Source organism: Triturus cristatus, chromosome 6, assembly GCF_964204655.1.
Source record: "Triturus cristatus chromosome 6, aTriCri1.1, whole genome shotgun sequence".
In the NCBI taxonomy this organism is placed as follows: domain Eukaryota; kingdom Metazoa; phylum Chordata; class Amphibia; order Caudata; family Salamandridae; genus Triturus; species Triturus cristatus.
The window spans coordinates 827,980,086-828,003,132 of NC_140589.1; the positions used below are offsets into that span (position 1 = coordinate 827,980,086).

General features: G+C 45.1%; 1 protein-coding gene across 1 annotated transcript in view; it reads left to right on the plus strand.

Moving 5' to 3' along the window:
* Positions 1-23,047, plus strand: part of LOC146817941 (potassium/sodium hyperpolarization-activated cyclic nucleotide-gated channel 1-like) — a 1,926,818-nt gene that overhangs the window by 173,616 nt on the left and 1,730,155 nt on the right. The window lies entirely within an intron of this gene.

The window sequence follows — 23,047 nt, forward strand, 5'->3', positions numbered from 1 at the left end:
GATGAAAGTGCCGAATATTTGTAGACGCTGCCTGCTTTGTCACAGTTTAGCATTCTGGCATGACCAATTTCCAGATGCCATTATTTATGATCTGTAGCCTAAATGTTTGTTATTGAAGTTTAATGAGACATAGCAGTGGCTGCTCCATACAGTTTTAAAATGAATATATGTAAATTGTATTTTATTTAAATAACAATGTCTGTGTGCATTTTGTGCCGATTTCCTACTCACTATCTTCAATATTTCGTGTGGTAATGTAATTCCGATTTATCAGCATAAAATAAATACAGACCCTGTTAACAAAATGGATGCTAATGACAAGGGAGTTCTCTGTCATGGGATCTTTAATGATGTAATACCCCTGCTTTATGTGGGTTTCTGGAACACTCTGTAAAATATGTAGTATATTTTATATAGAAAGAGCTCTATAAGTAAATACATTTTGAACGTCTATCCTTAGAGAATACTTATTCAATTGAGTACGAATTGTTTACTTAAAAGTTAGCCAATTAAAGAGAAAATGCAACTAATCTAAAAGTGTTTTGCTTATGTGAGCCTCCTTATTTTCTTTTGTTGAGAAAAAGAATTAGGGGAATTAGGGAAAGGAAGCAAGATAGGCAGCAGAGTAATGAAAATGTAAAAGTTACAATGCCCCTCTAACTGACGTTGCCCCACCCTTGTCCTATGATGCTCTGAACAGACAGTTAAGCTGTTAGTTTTTTTTGCAACTAGGGGTGTTTAGCTATGTTTAGCTAGTAGCGTATATTATGTAATGTTTCATAGACTGCTTACTTTACTTAGTTGTTGAGGAGACTGCATTATGTGGTATGTATTTTATGGAATGTGATGATAAAGGGATTAGAACTCCAGCGCGAGTTGGTGCTGATCCTTTGGGCCCTTCACATCTGTATCCTGTTGCTTAGTGTATTTTACCATAAACTTTTTTGGACACCTACCTGCTTCCTGAATTTATCGTCTCAACACAGCTCCTTTGAGGAAGGATCTCAAAGAACTGAGCTTTCCTTCAAAGCTGTTTTCTAACTAATTAATTACGTCAGGGTGAACCTTGTCGCTGAAAGACATCTGTCAAAGATCCTCAAGGGCTCTTTGTAATTTTTCATCAAAACCTATGGGGTTCGTAATGGAACTTGAATGTTTGGGGACGTGGAATTCCCGGAGCGGCAGTTGCTGCTGAGATGAATGGCTGACGGTCATTAAAGATATGTCCTGCTTACCGTAACATGTGTTTGGACATCTTTTCAGTGGAGACGAGTTGACTGTCAGCGTCTCCACCTCCATCGAGTTCCCGGTGTTCGTTTGGGATACTCCATTGCTCCCTGCAGTTTCCTTGGATGACGGTTTTCCTGTTTTCTTTTGCTGTCTTGTGCCTGGAGAAGTCCTGCGTCCACGAGTACCTGCATTCCGCGCTTGTTCTTGCCTCTGTATTCTTCGTTGAGGCGTATTTTTGGGGCGCACTGCCAGGGAGCAGGATCTGGTTGTCGGTGTGCGGCTCAGCGCGTATTGACTGTGAGTGCATGCGGTGGTGTGCACGCCTCCCATTGACGTCAACAAGTTGTACAGACGCCGCTGCTCGTGTCCTCGGAAGTGTGGCGGCCATCTTGGAGGTTTTGCATCTATATTACGGTGATAGGCACACCCATTTCATTGCCTGGCAACCGACAGCCCTTCAGTTGTCATTACACAGTGGCATATTTACGGTGATAGGCACACCTTTAGCATTGCGTATCTGCTGAAAATTCTTCATTAATTGCACAAAGTGATTGACACTCCTGGAATTTTCTACACCTGTCTTCTGCACCTTTTGTTTTTACCTGCCACATCCGTGGTGTGCATTTCAGCCAAATTCTGCTGTGTTGGCTTACTTTAACATTTATTTGTAGCAGCAACTCACTTTGCATGCATACAGTTATGGAAGGAATATCTCCACCACCTCCATTTTTAGCAAATGCTGGCTCTTCACTGTTGAACAGGGTACAATGGCGTGAAGCTTTTGAGGCATATTTAGGTGCGATAGGTGGAGATACTTTTACATCTAAGAAAAAAGTTTTGTTGGTATACAATTTAGGTCATGAGGGCAGGTCAATTTTGAAAATGTTACATATTGAAACTGTACATGTACTTCCCTGTCGGGAGGGTGATTCTTAGCCTGTAGTAGATTAATATGCTTCATTGATTCAAACTTTGAGCAATAGATTGTCACCAAAAAAGAATGTGGTATTGGAAAGACACAGATTCCTTCAACGTGCACAAGTATCTGGGGAGTCCATTGACGGTTTTGTGTCTTCTCTACGTACTTTATCTTTAAACTGTAATTATCATGATTTGAAGGAGGAGAATATTCGTGATCAACTTATTGAAAAAACGAGTAATAGGTAAATTCAAGAACGACTGTTAGCTAGTGAAGATCCTTGCTTGGACCTAGCATTGAAATTTGCTAGGAGCATTGAACATTCTGATGTTTGCATGAAAGAATTAGCTAATACTCGTTCTAATTTAGAATGTAAAGAAGTGAAATCTGCACAAAAAGTTGTGATGAAATTGCACAGAAAAAAGGGGCTGAGAAATGTATGAGTCAAAATTTCAAATCTTGTGGATCTTCATGGAACCTTGATAGAGATTATTTTTGTTTTAGATGTGGTAGTAGGTCACATGTGGGTAATTTTAAACAGTGTTCAGCTTTAAGCCAGACATGTTTCAAATGTGGTAGGAGAGGTCATTTTTCACGTTTTTGCAAAGCAAATGGTCCTAAGAAACAAGTCGCAAATGCTATGTGTGAGGATAATAGTGACAATGAAACTTTGGGTGGTGATGGCTATGTTGTAATGATTAAGGAAGAGGAGCCAGAACAATTAGATGACAATTGTGTTGCATCAGACAAATGAGAAAGAGGAAACCACCATTTTGTCACCTTTTAATTAACGACCAAAGTGTAAGTGTGATGGCAGATTCTGTTTCTCCTGTCACTTTGTTAGGTGAAAATTAGTTTGTTAAATTTCAAGATGTGGTGTTGGAAACAACTGATATTAAGTTATTTGCTTATGGTGGAAAAAAAAGTGGAAGTGGTTGGAAAATTCAGGGCTGATTTGAAGTTTTGTGACAATTGCACTAATACTGATGTTTTTGTGGTGAAAGATGGGTTGAATTTATTGGGTTGAGTCGACCAAGGAGAACTTAACATAATTTTGGATCCCAACCATCCTGATGTAGTATTAACTAAGGATCAGTTAATTAAAACCTTGTTTGAGTGCTGTTGCAAGAGAGCATGATGTTGAAGGATAGAAGGGGTTCGATGAATTTAAAGAGGTGTTTTTGTGACCGGTTAGGTAAGTTGCAAGATTTCAAACATTGCATTGTTTTAAAAAGTAATGCCGTTCCTGTGGTACACAAGGCTAGGAAGGTGCCTTTATGTTTGAGACAGGAGCTGAAACAGGAACTTGACAAGTTGTGTGCAATGTCAATCATTGAACCCATCGAAGGATCAGAGTGGTTATCCCCTGTTGTGTTGGCACGTAAAGCTGACAAGTCTTTGCGCTTATATCTTGATCTCTGCGATCTCAATCGTAATATTTGGGTAGATCGCCAACATTTGCCAAAGATTAACGAAATGTTAGCCACTTTATATCAGGCTGCTGTTTTTACATCATTGGATATGTCTGCTGCGTATCACCAAATTGAGCTACACCATGACTCCAAACACTTAACTTTTTGTGACTCCTGAGGGTGCCTTTCGCTATATCCGCATGCCAATCGGGTTGGCGTCAGCATCTTCTGTGTTCCAGAGGGTTATGGATATTTTATTCAAAGGAATGAAAGGGGTAGCATGCTTTCAAGACGACATCTTGATATACGGCAAAGATAATGATGAACATGATGAACCTGTGAGGATGGTTTTGGATATTTTGAAGGCTAGTGGTATGACTCTGAGAAAGGACAAGTGTAGATTTGCGCAGTCGGTGTTGATTATTTGGGACACCACGTATCTGCTGAAGGGGTAAAACCTAAATTAAAGATTTTGAAGGCCATTGAAGATGCACCATCACCTAAGGACAAGGATCAGCTCAGGTCCTTTCTGGCTCTAGTGGAATTCTATGCAAAATTTGTCCCACAATTTGCTAGTAAAACTTCTGTGTTACGCAACGTACTCAGAAAGAATCTGAGATATGAATGGTCAAACAAGTGTGAACTTGTCTTTAAAGAAATCAAAAGAAATATAGTTTCAGCATGTCCTTTGAAACCCTTTAATACAGGTGATATGAGTATTTTGATGATGGATGCTAGCAGTGTCGGATTAGGGACGGTATTGTTGCAGAAACGTTCTAATCGGAGCGAAGAGGTTATAGCTTTTGCCTCCCGTACGCTACGGGGAGCTGAAGCCATTTATTCGACCATTGAGCGGGAGGCTTTAGCTATGTGTTGGGGAACTGATTACTTCAAGACCTACTTGTGGGGAAGAGAATTCATTCTACGTACAGACCACAAGCCTTTAGTGAATTTGTTTAGTACTCGGGGTGAAAGGAAAGCTACACCCCGTATTGCCAAATGGCAATATCGTATGCAGGAAATACAATACGTGTTAGAGCATGTGTCTAGCAAAAGGAACTTTGCAGCAGATTGTTTGTCAAGGTTACCTGTGCAAGATGATTGTGGTGTGAACAATTGTGATGATCATGATTTGCTCATGGTTTGTGTGATGAGTTCTATGGATGAGGCATTGGATGGAGCATTGTGTGAAAAGATCTGGTGGGAAATGTTGGAAAAAGACAAAGTTTTGTCACTTATCAAGATGTATGTAGTACAAGGTTGGCCCATGGCTAGGATGTTACAGGGTAGTCTTGTTGCATTTGAGAAAGTGAGTGACAAATTATCTATTGTCAATGGTATTGTTCGGAGAGGAGGTTTATTGGTAGTTCCTGAAGGTCTGAGAAGTAAGATTTTACACCTGGCACTTGTTGGTCTTGGTGGTATTAGAGCACTTAAACGGAGGATCAGGGAGGGATTTTTGGTGGCCTGGTGTGGACAGGATGGCGGAACAGTATGTTAGAGATTGCAATGCATGTGTTATCAGTGATAAGTCTCAAGCCACTGTACCATCTCCCGTTGTATCGGTTGAGCCGCCATCCATGCCTTGGTACAAGTTAGCTTTGGATATTTCCAGGCCATTTGCAGTGTTGGGTAGAACGCCCAAGTTTGTTTTGGTACTGTTTGATTATTTGTCAAGGTGGCCTGAGTGATGTTTTTGACAGAGAAGTTTATCCCAAGGAACTAGTCACAGATAATGGAACCCAATTAGTATCTGTGGAGATGACTGAATTCCTGCATAGAAATGGCATTCGCCATATGAAGACTTCCCTTTACCATCCCAGGAGTAATGGATTGGTGGAGAGGTTTAATCGTGTGATTAAAGATCAGTTACAGTTGGCTTTAGTGAATAATCTGAATTGGAAGAAGGTTATGAAGGATATGTTGTGGGCCTACAGAACAACTCCACATAGTGTGACTGGAGTGTCCCCTTTGATCCTTATGAGGGAAGAGTAGCAGGGTCTCATTTGAATAAAGATTGGATGGACCACAAACTGGTGGACAGTGATGTGCTTGGAAGAATGTTGGATGTAGGGAAGGCATTGTCTAGTAAAGCAGAGGTGAAAGCTGGTGGGAGAAGACTGTCGGTAAATATTGGTGATTGGGTTCGCATCAAGAAAACCTGGTATTGTAAGGAAGGGTTGCTCCAAGTTTTCTACTCCTAACAAGGTGGTCGGGGTTCGCGATCATGTAATTGTTGTGGAAGGAGGGAAGGTGTGGATTAAGAGTATGGTTTCGGTGATTCCAAAAAACAAAACCACTGTGGTGCGTGACAGTTTGAGTGGTTGTGATTACATGCATTTGGGTGAGCATTTTGACGATGATGCCACTGTTTCTGGAGCTGGTTGCAGTAGTACAGCAGGTGGAGGAGCAGTCAGGAACAGGAGGCTCCCATCAAAGTACAATGATTTTGTCATGCATTGATTCATATTGCCTTTCTTTTCTTTAGTACCCTGTTAACCCTGTATTTCCTATTACTGCATAATTTGTGTTATTTTGGCTTATTTTCATGTTCATTGTTTTCTTATCATTTGTTTTTGTGTTTTATGAAAGAAGGGATATATGTGGGGTTCGTAATGGAACTGGAATGTTTGGGGACGTGGGATTCCCGGAGCAGCAGTTGCTGCTGAGGTGGATGGCTGACGGTCATTAAAGATATGTCCTGCTTACCGTAATGTGTTGTGGACATCTTTTCAGAACCCTTTTCAGAGGGCCACTGGGCAAGCAGGGGATACTAAGCCCACTGTGGGCAGTTGATGGCTTTTACGTTTTACTCCTGATGCCCTGGGGCCTGATCTACTACGAGTCCTGAGCAACAGGGCCAAGTATTAGTCCTTCAACACTTTTCTCTCAGTGGTAGCATGGTCCAAGCCTTCTCGGGTGGGGGGGAAGTGGGGCATTGATGCAAGGTGTAAACACACTCATAACTCAAAAACACGCTCAGCAACCCCAGTAAGTTCATATCCAGCCAGATGCTTGCTTTTATGAAAAATTTACTATTTATATAGGAACACATAGTGAAATACGGCACATAAACAAATAATACCCACAGTCTTTGTAAGCCTGATTCACTAGCGTTTTACAGGTACGTTCGTAAGTCCCACTTCCCGGTCTAAGTACTGTAGTTATTTTCTGCTCATGTGAGGCAACATTCAGGTTAAGCCCCGTAGCAACTACAAGTCTTAAAAGTTTAACAATGACTTATTAGAAGACAAAGTGTCCCAGCACTTTTAGTCAGAGCAAGTTCCCCAGAGCTTCGGTGACCCACTTTCCTGCGCTAGATGGAGCTGTGGTTTGGCATTACAAGCTGCAGTAGCAACCTGGCGATTAGCAGAAGTGTGGATGCTGTGGGTGAGGTGGCAGATGCCCACCTTACTCCTTCGATCATATAATAAGTCTTCTTGAGTTTGGTGGCAGGTCTCGGGTGCTTTTGGATTCAGGGAATTGAATTGATTCTCTGCTTCCATGGGTCACAACCTGCTGTGCTTCATTGCTACACGCTGCTACAGTGTGATGTCTCTCTCTCTTTACTACTGCCCCATCTAGCATACAAGGATCATGAACAGCACACATATGGCGATGGGTCACTACACTGCACAGGTGACAGCCCACTCTTGTCACAGCAATGCACCAGGGAGACGGCAGTTAATCTTCAACTTAGCCCCCTCCTGACATATAGGGGTTGCAAAAAGCAGCACTAGGACAGATGCCCATCAGTGCAATGGTACTCAATCTTCACCATGGCCCCTACCAGGCAAACAGGGTTTGTTAACAGCAGCACTCAGGCAGACAGCCCGATCAGTGCAATTATCCTTAATCTTCACTGTGGCTATCATCTTGCATAGGGGGTTCATAAACAGTAGCATTTGGGCACACGGTCCCTTCAGTGCAACGGTCCTCAATGTGGACCCAAACTCTCATACTCTGTTTCTGAGATCCGCTCGACAGAATCCCCAGTGGACCTTGCTCCCATACATTGCTCTCCTCCTCTTTTCATGACCCTTTGGTCTCGGCAGGCAAGCAGATGCTAGTGCTCTGGGTTTTAGGATTCGTGATCTCGATTATCCTGGCTGATGTCCCTCACTCAGTGTGGACATTAAGAGACCTTAGTCCCTAGTTCTCGTCACAATACTTAGAAGGCATGCTGAACTTTCCATATTAATTTACAGCTCCTGTTTGACAGTTTTGAGAGGCTCAAGCTTCCCTTTTTAAAATCTATTTCAAGACACAGATGTGATTTAGTGTCTTAGTCTTTTACATCCGTGTGATGCGGCTAACCCTCTTTGAAATGGCCACTCCTCTCTCCTGTCCTTTGTCTGGGAAGCAGTCTGTCACTGCAGGAACAACTCCAAACTAGCCCTATACACTGGTCATGGGTGTGACTAGTGGATCGCACCTGGATGTCGTCTCACTGATATATGCCTATTAATGGTTACCACAGTTCTCAACCAAATTCTTTAGTATATTCTTTTCAGCCCCTTCTCTTTCTTGAGATGTGCCCAGGTCCCACTGACCAGTGACCTTTTTCAGAATCAAAGACAACTATTTAGGTGCTCAAGAGAGCCTTGCTATCCCTTCCTCTAGTGTGTGTGTGTCCCATCCAGCTCTTGAATGCTGACAATCCACAAATCAGTCTGAGATGGCTCCTTCACCAAGCATCTGGACTTCCTATATGGAACCCACAGATCTTTATGCACTGTATCACACACAAGCGCACATACATTATAGCACGCTTATGCAATCACATGTGTGCTGCACAGTGCAACATACTAGTACGATGTAGGCTACTGGGAAGTTAGGTACACAGCAGTGGAACTTTACATGAGTGGGCCAGTAGGTCTCATCCCAGTGATACCATTAAAAAGACCGTTTACTCTTCTGATCACTTTATAAAAATATTTTGCTGCCACCACCGTGCATGAGCTATTTATCTCTGGGTAAGAGCACTGACCCTTTAACACTACCAGGATAATATTTTAAGCACCCCTCCCTTTCTAATGAGTCCACAATCAGTGAAGCAGGCCTAGGCCAGCACACATCCTTGGTCCGTACTCGCCCATGACAAATAAAAGGTATGGAAGATCCAGGATTGTGGCAGCTGCTGCACTCAGGACAATTATGCACCTCCATTACCTTCTAGGGGACCTTTTCCTTCCTTTCTAGCACATGACAGTGGAGACTCCATTGCCCTGTTTTTTAAAAGAATCTACATAGTAACTACTTTTCTATCAACTCTTATCTTCCCGCCTTTTCCTCCCATCCCCGTTCCAGACATTATAGAGTGCTGTGTCTCCATTTGGATACCACATAAAGGATGTCTGCTTTTTTCTATGATTGTATTTAGCTCAACATTATGCAGCTATTAACAAGCCTAAGTTCTATGAAATCTATAACACATAAGTGATACTGCATGTTATGAGCCCCCTTGTTAGTAAGTACCCATATAGAACAGCAACCAACAACATAAATCGACAATGCATAATTTGCAGTGACTTTGATAGGCAGATATAGTATTGTTTTATCTAGGTATACACCAAGTGTGCCCTGTCCTCAATCAGTTTGGTTTAGTATTATTAGTGCGGATTAGTTTCCTCTAAGACCAGAGATTCTCAGTCAAAGATGTCTGAATGTCAGGATGCGCTAATTAATCTGCCCCACATTTCTTGTAATTTTTCTAATTAATCATTCAGACTGTATGTTACCCTTTCATATGATGTTGCCTTGTATATCTCTTGTAACCACATCTCAATATTGGGGCTGCAGTTGGATCTTCATAGTCTTAGTATGAAAAGTTTTGCCATTGCCATGGTCATCTACTGAAGAGCAATCTCTGGGTATAGGTTAGAGTCATGTAAGAGAACTGCCTGACATGTCAGAGGCCCTGCTATGTCAATAGTTTCTCTCATTGTCCTCCATATTTTCGTCCAGCAGTGATTCAGGTTGGGACATTACCAGAGCATGTACACCATGTCGAGTTTTGACCGTGTTCATCTTCGTGAGTAACTCTGCGCTGTAAAGTCTATAGTGGGACCCTTGTCAGCGTGAAAATCTGTCTCTCATTACCTTACTAAGAGCGTGCCAACAGATCAGACAGGGAATGGCTTAGTCCTTATATGGACTTTTGTGCTCCCCGATTGGGCCTTTCTCTAATACAGTGAAGCTCCAGTAACGAATCAGAACTGTAACATTCTCAGTAAGAATGACAGACATGGTCAGATTTTAAAGGTTATATTTAAAAATTCATTCAGGCAAGATACATGAACTATTCCGTCAATAATGTTAGCAGCAAAGCAGAGTGCAGAGTAGTCAGTAAAGTTCATTAGTAAATCAGACATAGATTGCCTTCTAGGAATGGGAAATTGAGAGTGGTGGCAAACAGTAGAAAAAAAAACTTTTATAGGACCTTAGGCAAAAGATTTCCTACATTTCTACAGGAGTACATGATTCTCAGGATATGCACCAATGAGGGACGAACAAGATGAAACATTTTTACTACAGAAAATATTTGAGGATCCTCTCATAGTACTATTGTATTGTATTCAGTGGTTCTCACAGTTTGCTCAGGTAGTGCAGCTTGTAACTTTGCATACAAGATAGTTTAAAACAGTTAGGTTTTCCTTGGCTAGGTACAGCATGATGAGAGGGCTCTGGGAACATTCCCTGTCTTTAATGGAAAGCTCACAATTCTCTATTAAGGAAGGGGAACAACAACAACATCAGTCACATGGAATACGACGACGCCATTTTAACATGGAAGAAAGCACAAATCCAGTTCATTTTAGCTCAAGTTCGATTCCTAATACATTTGAGGCTAAGTCCGCGCCTGTCCGCGCTGGTTCCGCGCGCAGCGCCAGCCCCCCTGGTCGAATCATGCTAGATAGGGACACTATCCATTACTCTAGTGAATCCCTAAAACACCTTAACCCTGGCATTGTGGATCAGAAATGTTACAATTTATGCATGGATTCCATACATCCTCAGGAGAAAGGGATCTGTCCAGGCTGTAACTCTATGCTGCCAGAGTTTTTGATAAAACCTATAAAGACTCCACGGGCACAGAACTTAATAATTCTGGCTGATGGTTCTCAATCCGCTCGGACATTTGCCCTACTAAATGCTAGATCATTGGTCAAACACAGTCAGGAATGTGCTTCCCTTATCGAAGACGAAGGGATATTTGTCGCATTCATTACAGAGTCCTGGACGGATGATGCTTCCGGACCTGACTTGGTTAAAGCAACACCTCCCAACTACCTTTGCTACACACTAAATAGATGCCACAAAAAAGGGGGGGGGGGATTGGCTATTATATATCATAATTCAATTTCGGCTTCTTTCACCCCTATATTTATAGAGGAATGTGAAGTTTTAGAGTTTTGTCTTAATCTTTCACATCACTGCTCGTTTAGAGGCTCTCTTATTTATAGGTCTTCGGGTCCCAGAGGATGCTTCCTTACTCAAGTCGGTAACATAATTGAAAGAGGTATTAGCCTTGACTCCTATACTATTCTAGGAGATTTTAACTACCATCTGGAATCCTCTTTTTCTGAAACAACTCAGCTAATAGAGCTAATGAGAGGCGCCAAGAGCAATTGGTGAGTGAAGCAACTCACAAAGCAGGCCACACACTAGATGGTATTTTTTCAAATAATTTGAACATAACCATTTTAAATACTCTCCCTCTGGCATGGTCAGACCACCTGGCGGTCATTAGCGAATTGAACATGCCTGTCCACGTGGCCCCAAAATTATTGAGAAAAAAATTCTCAGTAACCAGAGCCTGGAGGAAGATAGATTCAATTGAAATACAAGAACATCTTACTCTAACACTACCATCGGTGCCGAGAAATTTAGATGAGGCTACTAATACTTATACAAATTGGCTGACAGCTGAAGGGAATAAATTGGCACCATTGAAACGTCTTCGCCTTAACAGACAACAACCTTCGGCTCCCTGGTACTCTCCTGAACTTAGAGACCAGAAACTGGTGTGTAAGCACCTGGAAAGAAAATGGAGGGCGGGCAATAAGGAAAAGGACAAAACGATCTATAAAGCTAGCCAGTCAACGTATAAACATCTACTGCTAAAAACAAAACAAAACTACTTCACTGATAAAATTAATTCAGCTAAAAACTCTTCTAAAGAGATTTTTAAAATAGTAAAAACTTTAGCCCACCCGTGTGCCCCATCAGTTCAGGCCATTCAAGAATTGTTTAACAAGATTGCCAAAAGTCTTTTTGAAAAGGTAAATAATATCTTTGTTACCTTTTCTAACTCTGCTCAAGAAAATACTCAGAGTCTAGCATCTTCCCAATTTGATTCTATGGCTAACAGCCCTCTTTTACATAATTTTGCCCCTCTAACAGAGCTTGATATATCTAAGTTAATGTTGAAGATAAAGTCAGGGTCCCCCTGTGACCCATGTCCAAGTATGGTCGTTCTACTAGCTGTAGAACCAATTTAAAAAATATTGACCTCCATTTTCAATACCATGTATTCAGACGGATACTTCCCAAAAGACTGGAAACATGCGTCAATTCTGCCACTTTTAAAGAAACCTAATTTAGATATCAATGACCCAAACAATTTTAGACCTATACCAAGAATTCCACTCCCGGCAAAGGTCATTGAGAGGAATATTAATGCACAACTAAATACATTTCTTCAAGACTCTCAAGTCCTGGACCCAACACAGTTTGGATTTAGAGGGGGTCACAGCACTGAAACTGCGTTGCTAAAATCCACTGGAGAGATCAGGAACATTCTGGACCAGAGAGGGAATGCCGCCTTGATCATGCTAGATCTTTCAGCGGCATTCGATACCGTTCATCACAGTATACTGATGAACCGCCTCATGGAGATAGGAGTTAAGGGTCTGGCTTGGAATCTCCTCAAATCCTTTCTCACGGACAGAGTACAAACTGTAACATTGGAGGAGTTCCAAGCTGAATCATTTTCCCTGCGTCGTGGGGTTCCCCAGGGATCTTCACTGAGCCCGACTCTTTTTAATGTATATGTTTCCTCTTTGGCACCGCTTGTTGAATCATTTGGGTTCACTCTAACCTCATATGCTGATGATACCCAAATAGTGGTCAACCTACTTCCAGGAAACTCTGTGCATATTTCTCCAAGACTACAAAATTGTATGTCCGCTGTGGGAGACTGGATGGCAAAAAACTGCCTAAAGCTTAACTCCAACAAAACGGAGTTTATTCTTTTTGGCAACAACCCTAACTTATGCACACCAGGCTGCTGACCGACAGATCTTGGCCAACTCCCCTCTCCTGTAGGGAAAGTAAAAAATATTGGAGTGTGACTGGATGATAAACTGAGTGGCAGGGATCAGGTGAACAAAGTTGTCTCCACTACTACCTATATTCTCAAATCTTGCAAAACAATTATGCCACTACTCCCAAAAGCAGCACAACAAACAGTTGTTACTGCTCTTATTATGCCAAGACTGGACTATTGCAATAGTCTATATTTGAGGATACATTAAGGATCCTTAAATAAATTATAGATTTTGCAGAATGCGGCTGCCAGACTACTTACAGGCACGCCTAGGACTGGCTCCATTTCTGCTCAAATCAAAGCTCTACACTGGTTGCCTGTGAGACAACGCATTCAATTTAAGGCTCTGACACTGGTCTTTAGGGCCTTCATGGAATGGGGCCTGAATTCCTAATACAGCAACTCCACTGGCATTCCCCTACCAGAACCCTACGATCCTCGGACGCTAAATTGGCAACAGTTCCCAGGATGAAGAAGGCCAATTCGGGTGGTAGAAGCTTTGTGGTCAATGCAGCCAAGGCATGGAATGCGCTTCCTTTATCTCTAAGAAGTATGACCGATCTTCTTCCATTCCGAAAGACATTGAAAACATTCCTATTCAATTATTGATCCGTCATATTCCCTATTTTTTTACTCGATCCCTCTTTAGGCCTTCTCTAAGCGCCAGGACACCTTTTTGGTAACAGTTGCGCTCTATAAATGCACTTAACATAACATAAGAAAAAGGGAAAAAACTGCTCCCACACCACTTCTATCTGTGTAAGATTTTATAGCAGCCAAGCTACAGGTGGTCTTCTCTGAGAGGTTTGTCGTGTTGTGCCCTTAAGTTCTGAACAATCTTCACCCATGTACTCTCCCCATAGGCATGTGACTCATATCATGTGACCAATATCTTTGTTAAAAAAGAAGCAATTCTACTGTATCTGCTTCTACTCACTCAGTCTGGTGTCAGTATTCTTCATATAGCTGGGAGCACAGAAAGAGTTCTTCACAGGTCTCCTTTTTCACTCAACCTGTTGCTAAATATTTGTTGGGAGGTTTTAAAGAAGTTGTACCCTCAACCAGAATAACTTAAGGAGCTAAATAGTATGTTCAAAATTGAAGGGCTGGCCTTTTGACCCATACTTAAAACATTCCTGCTGCAGCAGTCATGGAAAGCTGCTTACATTAACCTATAGAGTAAGGAAAGGTTAGGCGTCCTGCATTCTTCCGTTAAAAATAGTGCTGTTGTGAAATATCTTCCTTCTTTTTTGCCATAATCAGTCTCCAATTTTCAGGTGACCCAGAATATCTTCATTACCACTTTCATTCAAAATGAAAACTTTCCTAGTAATCATGAAGGAAAGTTTAAATTGTACTAAGGACACAGAGGTGAGGATTATGCTCTAATTTCTTTATTTCCTTTCCTGCAGCTTTCAGCTAACCAACTCAAAACCAGCTTTCCCATGATGCACAGGGTAAAGGCCAACCACAATCCACCAATGAACAGTCCAGGATGTCCACTAAGGCGGAAGCCACCTGGATAACTTCCTCTTTCTTGACTTTGACCATATCTTCAACCATTTTCCATTGGCCTGCTTTCGAACCATCTGAACCTAAAAGAAGCCAAATGAACCTGAGCCTTCCTGCATGACGCAAGTAAAGACAACAGACATACTGTCCCAAACATGCATAAAAACAAGATTGGTAATACACATACCATAATAGAGTAAACAGAGACTATACAAATACCTCTATGACCATGCACAATTGTAAATAAACCTTTACTTTTGGAAAGAACAAACAACTGATACTCATATGACTGTGAATGTACAGAAGAAGACTCAAATACTCTACAACTCTTGTGCTGTGTCAAGGATCTCAGGAATCTTGGCAAGAATAATTCTCGCCTCCGTGTCCTTAATAGAATTGAAATGTTCCTTTGTGATTACTAGGAAAACTTTCATTCTATGCCAGGACCGGAGGCGGGGATTATGCTCGTTCAAATCTTATCCACCACCAATGACGCTATATCTGTCAAGGTTTTCATATAAAAAACGTGAAAAGGAACTCCTCAGGATCAGCTCGATTAACAAAATGGTCCACCTCTTGACATCCCCAATTCTGCCTACCATAAAGGCACGGAGTTTTAAGGTGATCAAGTGGGGGAAAGGATTAGGGTAGGAACAACAGGGAAAAGGAAGAAAAACCTGAAAGAAGAATGCATAAGATTAAGGAAACATATAGAAACTACTCTCATGTATTCTCGCTAATATAATGTATATGGATTACCTCATGCATTCGCAAAAGTCTCTCCTTTTAAATGAAAACAGCGAATCTCTGACTACTGGAAAATATCAAGGTTATCAACATTTCCCAACCTGTGAACAGAGAGACACATTATCACACTCCCCATAAGACTAGTCCTTAAGACAAAAGCACTTATTTCATAATATGTGTACATACATACCCTTTTTGGTAAAAGAACAAAAAATAAAGTGATCTATTTCTTCTTTGCTGAATTTGTCTCAGTGACTATATGCCACTCCAGAGAGTCTTATCCTTATTTGTTTTGTTTCTTTCACTTGTCTTCTTTTATTTCAGAAAACATATTTTCTTTGAATTTGCCTTTGTTAGTTCCTCTCATACTGGTCTCATTTCCCAAAGCTAAATTTGAATACCAAGTTGTGTTTGAATAAAATGCCTTCTTCAAACACACATGAACACAAAATAATATACAGAAGGTCCATAATTAGCTGTAACTCAATCCTCACAGTTGATGTTCATTAAGTGAAATGCTTCCCTGAATAACATGAGAAATGCAGCTTTTAAATGTATGCTTTTCCTTACAGAGAATACAAACTTTTCCAGCTATCGCAACAAGAATTTTAGATTATTTTAAGGACACGGAGGCGAGGATTATGCTTTCTCTATTTCTTTACTACTCAACAGCAGCCAATGAGAAAAAAGTAAACATTACACAAAACTACATTTCCCATGAGGCTTTGAACCACGCCTCCTTAATCAACCAATAACATGAGAGGTTAACATACAAAATAATGAGGCGCCATCTTGGCTTCCTCTTTCTTTGCAAAAACAGTCCGTAAAGTGTCCGAAATATCAACAACAGTCCTGACTCTCAACGGAGAGAAAAAAACAGCAGATCCAATTCTCAACGGAGAGTACGTCCTCAGAATCCTGGATACGACAGCTATCCTCCAACGACTAGGAAATCCATCCCATAGACCATCGTAGATTTAAGTCTGTTTGGAATCAGTTCCTGAAACAGAAACAAGTTTGAAAATAGGGAACCCCAAAGGTCTGATATCTTAGGGAGGGCAAATAACATTGCATAGTTAAATGTCTAGCAACATGACTGTTGACATCTTACCTGTCCCAATGGGTGGGATAATCCTCACCTCTGTGTCCTTAATAGAATCTAAAATTCTTGTTGTGATAGCTGGAAAATTTTGTATTTTATGGCAGGACCGTATGCTCAGAATATGCTGGTTCAGAGCTGACCAACAACAACAGAAGACACATGCGTGCAGGCTTATAATAAAACACTTTAAACATTGAGTCCGAGGACCAATCTGTAGCTTTCCCTGGAACATAAGCTTTAGAAGCCATAGCCCCTCTGGTGGAGTGTGCACCATAAACAGAAATGTCAATACCTGCTTCAGACATAACCCACCTGACCCAATCAATCAATCAATCAATCAAAGCATTTGTAAAGCGCACTACTTACCCGTGAGGGTCTCAAGGCGCTGGGGGGTGGGGAATGCTGCTACTGCTCAAAAAGCCAGGTCTTGAGGAGTCTTCTGAAGGTCAGCAGGTCTTGGGTCTGCCGAAGGTGGATGGGGAGAGTGTTCTAGGTCTTAGCGGCGAAGTGGGAGGACGATCTGCCGCTGGAGGTCGCTCTTCGGATGTGGGGGACTGTGGCGAGGGCGAGGTCGGCGGAGCGGAGCTGGCGGGTGGGGGTGTAGGAGCTGAGTCGTCTGTTGAGGTACGCTGGTTCCCTGTTGTGGAGTGCCTTGTGTGCGTGGGTGAGGAGCTTGAAGGTTATCCTCTTGTTGACGGGGAGCCAGTGCAGGTCTCTCAGGTGGGGTGTGATGTAGCTGCGGCGAGGGATGTCGAGGATCAGGCGTGCAGAGGCCTTCTGGATGCGTTGAAGCCGTTTCAGGAGTTTGGCCGAGGCTCCTGCGTAGAGGGCGTTTCCGTAGTCCAACCTGCTGCTGACGAGGGCCTAGGTGACCGTTCTTCTCGTTCCGGTGGGGATCCACTTGTAGATCTTGCAGAGAATGGGGAAGGTGTTGAAGCAGAAGGAAGAGACGGCGTTGACCTGCTTAGTCATGGAGAGGGTGGAGTCGAGGATGACCCCTAGGTTGCGTGCGTGGTTGGTGGCTGTTGGAGCTGTTCCCAGTGCGGTCGGCCACCAGGAGTCGTCCCAGGCCGAAGGGGTGGATCCGAGGATGAGGACCTCCGTCTTGTCCGAGTTCAGCTTCAGTCGGCTGTTCCTCATCCATTCGGTGACGGCTTTCATTCCCTCGTGGAGGTTGGTTTTGGCGGTGTGGGGGTCCTTGGTGAGGGAGAGGATCAGATGGTTATCATCGGCGTAAGAGATGATGTTGAGGTCGTGCAGTCGGGCAACGTGGGCGAGCGGTGCCATGTAGATGTTAAACAGCATTGGGCTGGGGTACGCCGCAGATGATCTTGGTGGCTTCGGAGCGGAAGGGGGGGAGGCGGATGCTCTGTGTTCTGCCGGAGAGGAAGGAGGTGGTCCAGTCCAGGGCCTTCTCTTGGATCCTGACATTGTGGAGGCGTGTTTGTAGTGTGCGGTGGCAGACCGTGTCGAAGGCGGCTGACAGGTCCAGGAGGATGAGGGCCGCGGTTTCTCCATTGTCTAGCAGGGTTCTGATGTCGTCAGTGGCGGCGATGAGGGCAATTTCGGTGCTGTTGTTGCTGCGGAACCCGGACTGGGACGGGTCCAGGATGCAGTTCTCCTCGAGGTAGCGGGTCCGTTGTTTGTTGACGGTCTTCTCGGTGACCTTCGCCGGGAACGGGAGCAGGGAGATGGGCCGGAAGTTCTTGAGGTCCTTGGAGTACGCCTTGGTTTTCTTGAGTAAGGCGTTGATCTCGGCGTAATTCCAGCTCTCTGGGCAGGTTGCTGTCTCGAAGGAAATGTTGATGGCTTTCCGGAAATGGGGTGCGATGGCGGTGCTGGCTTTGTTGAAGATGTGGTGTGGGCATGGGTCTGACGGAGATCCGGAGTGGATGGTGTTCATGATCTTGATGGTGTCGTCGTCGTTAATGTTGGTCCAGGCGGTTGGTGCGGGTGGTGGTTGTGGGGGCAGAGGTCTCAGTGGTTGTCCGGGTGGTCGTGGCATTGAAGCTGTCATGGATGTCTGCGATCTTACGGTGGAAGAAGGTGGCCAGCGAGTCGCACAGGTCTTGCCACGGTGGGAAGTCGTTGGTGTTGGAGCTGGGGTTGGAGAGTTCCTTCACAATGTTGAAGAGCTCTTTGCTGTTGTGTGTGTTGTTGTCTAGGCGGTCTTTGAAGGAGGCCCTTTTGGCGGATCTGATGAGGTGGTGGTGTCTGCGGGTGGCGTAGCTGTCTGGTGTTCGTTCACGGAGGCAATTCTTCTCCAGCTTTCAGCAGGTATGCTTGGAGGCCTGGAGGTCTTCGGTGAACCAGCTGACTTTCTTGCTGGTGTGACTGTTGGAGGGTTTCTTGAACGGGGCGAGGGTGTTGGCGCAGTCGCCGATCCACTGTCTGAGGTTGCGGGCGGCGGTGTCGGGGTCGGTGGGGTCGGCGGGTGGGCATTGGGAGAGAGTGGTGGTTAGCTGGTCTTCGGTGACTTTGCTCCAGCAGCGGTGAGGCATCTGTTGGGTGCGGTGGTGCGTGGTGGGTTTCTGGAAGGTGAAGTGGATGCAGCGATGGTCGGTCCAGTGGAGTTCGGTGGAGTGGTTGAAGGAGACGTGGGGGCTTGCGGAGAAGATGGGGTCAAGCGTGTGACCGGCGGAGTGGGTGGGGGTTGTGACGTGTTGTCTAAGCCCGAGGTTGGCGAGGTTGGCGATCAGGGTGGTGGAGTTTGTGTCGTTGTTGTTCTCTAGGTGGAAGTTCAGGTCCTTGAGGAGGATGTAGTCGATGGAGGCGAGGGCGTGTGTGCTGACGAAGTCGGCGATGGAGTCGCTGAACTGTTGTCGGGGTCCGGGAGGTCTGTAGACGAGGGTTCCTCTGAGGGTGGTGTTGGGGTCGGTGTGGATCTGGAAGTGCAGGTGTTCGATGGTGCTGAAGGTGTCGTAGGTGTTGGTGGAGACTTTGAGGGTGTTCCTGTGGACGATGGCGATTCCTCCTCCTACTCCGTTGGTTGAGTCCCTGCGGGTGATCTTGTAGCATTCCAGGATGGCTATGGCGATGTCGGGTGCCGAGGAGAGATTCAGCCAGGTCTCCGTCAGGAAGGCGACGTCCGGGGAGGTTGAGTCGAGTAGGTCCCAGAGTTCAACGGCGTGTTTGCGGGCGGAGCAGGTGTTGAGAAGAATGCATCTGAGGTAGTTGGGGTCTTTTCTGGTCGGTGGGTTGGCGGGCCGGATGCTGGTGAAGCTGCAGTTCCGGCAGGAGAAGGGTCCTTGGGTGCGCTTTTGGGCGGCCAGGCAGCAGGTGCGTGATCGTCCGGCGTAGAGTGCGTGGAGGGAGCTGGAATGGTAGTGGAGGCGGGCGTCGTGGCGTTTTCAGGGGCCAGGGGTTCTGGCGCTGGGCGCGGACGGGCGCAGAGGGGCTTGCCTTAGGCGCACCCGCTGCCCGCCATATAAGGGGAGGTGGGAGGGAGGAGCAGCTGGGAGGCGGGAGCAGGGCGGCGAATGGGCGAGCAGGGGGCGGGCCGCAGGGGAGTGTAGGAGAGTAGGATCTGCTTCACATGGGTACCCCCACTTTTTGCTGGTGTTTCACTGTTTTTCGACCTTAGTCTGGCTGTGGCCCTGCTAATCCGGACCACAGCCTAGCTGCTTCCTCTCTAAAATGGTTTGCATGTACATTAGGTACATATCTAATTGTATTCTGGAGTGCCGTATAAGCCCCTCGTATATGGTATACTATGTACTGTATTATACGACCCCTGGGAAGCACTCCAAAATGGCACCACAGGTCTGCTACTGCAGCCTGGGTAAGGGTGTGCTAGCACCCCTTAAAGTGGTATAGGCTACCTATATCCACATATATATATATACAGACACATATAAACCTATAAGCCACTCCTATGGCAGGACTTGACAATCCTGAAGGCAGAGTGCTTGGTTTTGTGTGAGAGGGTGCCCAAGCATGAGCTGAGCCCCTCTGCAGCTTTCGGAAATACTTCCTTATGGCTGTTCTGTGATACAGCCATACCATATACTCTTAAGTGCATTATAACCTCGCGGTACATGCTAACTTTGGAATGGCTGCATCAAAACATGTCGTGTTTGGTGTCAAACGCTTTGTAATACTACCCCCCCCCGCCAGTTCTGGCGGCGGGGGTAGCATTCCACCCTTCTAGAGGGAGAGACATGTTCACACTGGTCAAACCCGGTAGGACTTTCCTGAGCCCTGGTATCACAAAATGGATGCCTCTGTCACAGACATAGGTCTGGCCTCCTGCTGCTGACCGAAACTCCGGCAGGGGAGGCCTGGACAATAGGTTTCCTGTCGAAGGGAGGTGTAACCACCTCCCCAGACAGGCAGATGTGTATTGGGGCTGGGCGGGAGCACTCTCTGGTTCTTTGAAGTCCTACACTGGGGGCACGTTTGGTGTCCCTGTGCATAGTCCAGTTCAAAACGGTTGCAGGGGTACGTGCCCCTGCTCTGGCGCAAAACTGGACAAAGGAAATGGGTGTAACCACCCCTCTTTCCAAGCCCACCGATAGGTGGGGCCTTAGAGTTAATCCATCCCCTAAACTTGTTATAAGTATAGGAATCCTATCCCTAGGACTTTAGATTACCCTGGACGAAACTCTGCAACATTTATCCTGGACCTTCGATGTTCTATCCTGACTAGAAGACTGAAGAAATCTCCCATGGTGTCAAGGAGTGACTCCCCTGCTTGGCAGGCACCAAAGAAGCAACCGACCGGTCTGCATCGCTGAAGCTCCTGCCGGACGGCGAAGTCTTTGCATCACCAGAGGTGGATTTCCAGACTTCCCCGAGGCTATCCTGAGTCCACAGCAAAGCTGAGGCCCGTAGATATCGTGGGTGACGTGGAACCGTGACCCCTGGACACCGTGAACTTTTGCAGCAACACTATCTTCCTGGTCCTCATCAAAGTTGTGCTTTGGGCTCCCAGTAGCCCCAGCCTTGAGCACCTCCTGCACCAAAGATTGTTGGCATCCATTCCACGAGTGACCCGTGGGCCAGCTTCAAGTGCGACCGCTCGAGGCTCCTTCGCAATCACTGGCCCGTTGGCTAGCAGGTCCCCACGAAGGCAACTCCTTTTCTAATTGGGCTTAGCTGGTGACTCCAGATGTGCCCTGACTTACCCTCACTGGGTGAGTCCCTCAGACCTTGTTGGTCTGCACCGCAGTACTTTCTCTGAATTCCAGTGACTTGCCGTTGCCAAGGCTTGTTGGGTCCATTCTGGTCGCCGACACCGCAGCACTCGACAAACTTTGTGGGACAGCTTGAATCCGGCTCGCGGACTTCGTCGATGCCTCCTGGACCTCGTGGCTGAAGAGTCAAGACACCCATCAACTCACCTGAAGCACCCGACATCTGTGGGCATTGGTCCATCTTGCCCTTGGTCACTGGCTAGTGACCCACACTGTGTCCCCTCTGCTTTCAGGTTCCTTCCATCCCAGATCCAGGCTTGGATCTCTCCGGACACTTCTCCTCTTCAGGGCAGCAGCAGTTCTTTGCAGGCTTCCATTGAAATCGACGAAGCGACCCGACACCAAAAGACACCTATGCACCCGGCTTCCCCGGGTGAGGTACCTCGAGTACTCCGGTGCTCTCGTGGGTGCTAGCCCTAGAACTTCTTAAGTCCAAAAGGGTTTGGTCCTGACTCGATTAGAAGTGTCCCTAATCTTTAAATATCCAAACGCAACATTGGCCATAGAAGATAACTGGAACCCGCGGTTGTGTTTACACACTGCATACAGTCCCCGTGGGTCCTCTGTGTCACTACCTTGGGTGGTTCCTTGGGGTCCTAGCGATTCTACAGGCTCTAGGCCTGGTATCTATCCCAGTCATGGTTCTTATACCACTTTTTTGGTATATGGTTTGGTACGCCCCTAGGGCCCAAAGGTGTATTTGTGCAATTACTGATTCTTACTAACTTGTAAACAAAGTATTCCAAACTCCAGTCTCATAAAGAGACTTGAGGGTGTGTTTTATCTTAAATACATATATTTTGAATATATACCTGGTGTGGTTGTCTTTTCATTTGATCATTCAAGAGATTATAGACTGGTAAAACAAGCTGCTTTACATTCCTTTAAGACTTAGCCTGAAGGCTGCTCTCCATAGCTACCACTAGGATAGCTTTCAATAAAGGTTGTCTTTAACCATTCACCATAAGGGGTTGTTTGAACTGATACAAGGTGCCCACTAGAACTAGTGGACAGCATATATCAGGCCACCTTCGCACAGGGAGCAGCGGCGGGAACTGGGTACAGAAGGGAAAAAGGGGAAATGGAGAGAATGGCTAAATTACAAAAGTAAAAAGAACCAATGAAAATACAGTTTTAACAGAAGCAGAAAAACACAGTTAGCAGGGCAACAATGACAGGCGCAGGCAAGTGGAAGGGCAGAGGAGGAGCGGGGAACTTACGGAGCGGCAGCAGCGGGGCAACAGAGGCACGAACACACAGGTGGTGCTGTGCGGCGTGGGGAGCGGCCTAACCTGCAAACGCTGCAACGCGCCAAGGTGGCCGCTGACACTGGACGGAAAGGCCTCTGTATTGCTAACAGTACTTGACCCAAGGGGTCTGATCTATGAGCTAATGTGCGTTCCTCATATACCTTTAAACATTTTAAAACATATAACTTGTCATTGTGAGGAAAGGCAGGATACTCAACCGAACGTGTCATGGTCTTAGTCCTCCTAGAAATGACGAAAGATACACCCTATGAGGAGAATATCCTCCCTGCTAAATCCAACGCACGCACATCAGAAACTCTCCTACAGGAGATTAAGCATAGTAACATAG